The following is a 4,479-nucleotide window of genomic DNA, read 5'->3' as shown; positions in this document are numbered from 1 at the left end:
AAATAATACCACAAAAAATAATTTTTAAAAAATTAAAAAGGGCTGGAGATGTAGCTCAGTGCAAAGACCCTGAGACTTTATATTGTTTTTAATACAGAACACCACCCCCACCCCCACACAAGTTAACTTAATAAATATCGTCTAGGGGGCTGGGGGATTTAGCTCAGAGGTGCTGCTGCCTGCCGACCCAAGTTCAATCCCCGGTACCCCCCCAAAAAAAGAAAATTTGTCTAGGTAAAAAGATTCACAAGCCCTCCAGTTAATATCTGCAATACTAGGAATCATGCTAGGAATTTATTAATCCTGGTGTCTAATATAAATTCTTACATTCCAAGCTTTATTTTGGAAGATTACAAATTCAAATTTTCCCTAAAATAGGTCAAATTCAAATTTGACCTAAGGCAGATGGTCAAAGAAGCTCTGATTAGGACACTTACAGTGTGATAGTCAGGTTCAAGTAACAGTAGCCCAAATTATTTAGAAAATGTATAATATGTGAAAAAAGCAAGCGAATGCCTCAAGAATATGTAATTACTATTATGTTCCTAAATTTCCTTTGGCTTGTCAGCCTACTGATCAGTATGAAGTTCACATGTTGCCAAAGATGTTTCTGCAATTATTACTCTGAGATCTAGCACTTGAACATTTCATGCTTCAAATTAATACATAGGCTGTTATTCATCTCTTTTGATACTATAACCCAATCCCTCCAAAGCATCTTGCCAGTCCACACCAAAGTAAGACAATGGCAAAGATTAGGGAGTTTTAAGGGAGACACTACATATCACTTAGCCACTATCTAAACATTTCAGATTAATGACCATGGGCCATTCCTCTCTTAACGGGTCAACTCAAACTGTGTAGGAATACTTCATATATCCACAAAGGATAAGGTAACAGATGGACTATCAAAAGGAGTTAACCAGCTGGGTTGGAAAGATGAGATCCAGTTGGGTGTGGTGGTACACCTGATTTTCCTAACACGTGGGAAGCTGAGGCAAGAGGATCACCTCAAGGTGGAAGCCAACCTGGGCTACGCACAGTGAGTTCAAGGCCAGCCTGAACTACATAGCAAGACCCTGTATCAAAAAACCAAAAATAAAAAAGATTGTACTTCAGCGCAGAGGCCCAGTACCAAAACAAAAGATCAGATCTATTCTTCAGAGGATTTCATCACACTTACACAAAGAGAAGGTCCAGTTTTACTGCTTCCACAGCCACCAAACCAAAACTCTAGCCAGTACCTACAGAAAAGCTTCACTATAAACTGGCTTGGTGGCACACACACACACAATCCAGGCAGTTAGGAGGCTGAAGCAGGAGGATCAAAAATCTGAGGCCACAAAAGGTCCTGGGTTTGATCCCTGGTACCAAAAAGAAAAGTCTGAGGCCAGCTTGGGCTATACAACAAGTTCAAGGCTAACCACCTGGGTTACAGAGCGATCCTGTCTCCCCCAAAAAAAGGAAGGTGGCAGGGATGTAGCTCAGCAGCACAGCACGTGCCTGGCAAGCCTGAGGTCCTAAGTTCGATCCCCAGTACTAAAAAAAAAAAGCTTTACAGGTCACTCGGAATAAACCATATGACAGGGCTAACAGACACCTTCCCCCCAAGAACCAGTCCTCTTCAACAGAACAGAACTTCCTTTTGTATCTGTTCAACGCTTAACCAACAGAAGGTAGAAGGGGAACTGCAAGTTTGTGTGGCACTAATAATGTTGGATTTTTCCCAATCAAGGTAGACAGCCTTATACTAACTAGGACTAGATTTACAGTCAATCTGAGTGTGTGTCTTTTTATTTTTCTTACCCTACAAACCATCACAGAAAATACCTGGTTACTGGGCCTTGATATGTAATGATACAGTAACTTAAATAGCTCAAAGTTTGGAAAAGAAAGTTCCTCAGTCTCAGTTATGGCCCAAATCTTATGATTTCTCTAGCAGTTGTTTTAGTCAACCCGAGCTAGTTTGGCTTTTCTCAATGAGCCAAGCAACATGAGCTAAGTGAAGAGGGGCTGCTCATCAGCATGACTCTCAGTGGACTGGCTACACAGAACATGCTCCAGTCTAGAAACCAGGACAGCATAGCTGCTGTCTCCCTACACACACACACACACACACACACACACACACACTTCCAGCTTTTTGGGGGGCGGGGCGGGGAACTGTAAATTAAAACGAGACTTGCTTTACATATAACAGACAGACAAGATTCACTGCTAAAAGCTAGGGTGAACCCAGTGGTTTCAGCAGATGCTCTTTTTTGACAAAATGACACCTCTTCCATTCTGCTCTTCTCTAACCAAAACTCAAAAGCTAGTCCACCTTCACCCAGGTGGAATCAGAAAGGGGGAGGGGCAATCTCCAAATAGGAGGAGACAGTACACAGCTTTTGAAAATAGATTAAGACTCTAAGATTTAGAACAAAATGCCTCACACCTCTCCCACCACCTTGTGGTTCTACACTAAACACAGCAGAAATTACTGCCAGAACTCAGATTTGAAGAGTCGATCAAATAACCTGGTTAACATTACTTCTAGACAAGTATTTGAATTCAATCTCTATTCAGACCCTATTTGATTACCTCTAAACAGAAAGTTAACAGACATCACAAAGAGTCAGGGGAGGCAAACCACTGTTATAAAGATGGATGCTGCTTTCAACTATAAATCATTCATCTCATCGAGAATGTTCTTCACTAGGGAATAAAAGGACAAAAATCAAACTGGGTCACTCGGCCTACAGGTCTAGCTTTCTGATTCCTCCTGATTAATACTCCCAGCACTAGAGAGGCTGAGGCAGGAAGATAACCACAGGTTGGAGACTAGCCTGGGCTACACAGAGAAGTTCAAAGCCAGCCTGGAATATACAGCGAGATCTTATTTCAAACAAACAAAAAATACTTACCTACCTCATGCTATGATGACTATCACTGCCTCCAGACTGAAAACCACATTCCTCTAAAAACTAACAATAGTCTGACCAGATCCAGAGTCTCAGTTAATTATTCGTACAATCTACCTGGTTAAAAAAAAAAAAAAGGCCCAAGGAAAGCCTATCCCTGATCCAACCTGTGCCCAAACAGCCAGGGATTGATTATCAGTCACCAAAAAAGAGCACCATTTCCAACAGGATGGGCCTTCCCTTAAGAATTCGCTGAAGCCCTCTGCAGGACCCCCTTTAGCGCCTCCAGAGGAGCCTTCTTCCCAATCAACCTCGAGCAGAAATGCTACTCTATGGCATCTATCACAATATTCCATTAAGACTGCCCCAGCATGAAACTATGAATCCAAGTGGTCAGAAGACTTTGAGGAAGCAGGTATCAAAGAAAGAGCAATACGTTAACACTAACCTCTCCAACAAGTTAGTTTCCAACAACACACGGACCACACTGCCCGGTAAACAGCAGCCATGCACACTGGGGCAGGGACTGGATGGCAGGAAGACACAGGTGGGAGGGAAATGTGTTTGTTTTCCACTTTGCACCATATGCACGCACTGCCATTTCAAAATATAAATTTCTTGAAAAGAAAATGTCTTAAAAGGACAACAGCATCAGTTCTTCTCCAACACAGATCTTAAACCCACTTCTACTCCATCAACTACCCATCCAAATTCCCCTTTTGCAGTCTGGTCTACAAACACCGCTCTTTCCTTTGCTGAAACACGTATCCCCACGTCTTCATACACACAAAAGCCCTCCAAACAATCGTTTACCAGCCCAGGAGGCCACCCGATTCTCCAGGACAGCAGAAAAGACAGCTCTGCATCCACATGCCACTCACCACTGAATGAAGCCTCCAACTCCACCTCAGTGCCAGCCCCACAGCCTAACCCCGTGTTTGGAGGGAAGGGGATGCTGGGGAAGAAGCCGAAGAGGCTACAATACCTTTATGAACCGGGAAAACTGCCCGGGCCACGAAGAGCATCTAACGGCACTTGCAGAAGTAGTTAGCTCCTCAATGTAACTGACAGTAGGGATGCAAAAAGTACTTCAGATTCTGGTTTGGTCGGGAATGGCAAGTTCCAGCCCTACCAATCCTCAGGTGCTTAACTGGGAAACAGACCCCGTGTGTCCCAGAGCCCAGCTGAGAAAAGAGGTGCTTCGGTCGCTACCCCCGATAAGTGCCCACACAGGCTGGAGCAACTGCGCTCTCCTACGGGAGAGCGAGAGAACAGAGGGCTACGAAATAAACGGGTAAGGTTCCGCGCTCCTAATCCCTTCACCGCAGTAAAAATAGTGATTCTGCGCTCCCTTCCCCCTCGCGGACCCCCGTTTGTCCCGTTCACCATCACGCGCGAGACCGTGAGCCGGGAGCGGCCCCCGCACCCCGAGGGCACCCCTGGGGGCGGAGAGGTAAAGGGGGGCGCGCTGGAGAGGCAAGCAGGGGAGCATGGCGGGCAGAGGCAGGGAATGAAAGCAGGGATGGCGGGGAAACGGGGCGCGAGGGAGGGGAGGACGCGTCGGGCGGACGCACGG

Source organism: Fukomys damarensis, unplaced genomic scaffold (genome assembly GCF_012274545.1).
Source record: "Fukomys damarensis isolate Sample0158 unplaced genomic scaffold, DMR_v1.0_HiC HiC_scaffold_33, whole genome shotgun sequence".
In the NCBI taxonomy this organism is placed as follows: domain Eukaryota; kingdom Metazoa; phylum Chordata; class Mammalia; order Rodentia; family Bathyergidae; genus Fukomys; species Fukomys damarensis.
Note: the sequence above shows the minus strand (reverse complement) of the source record.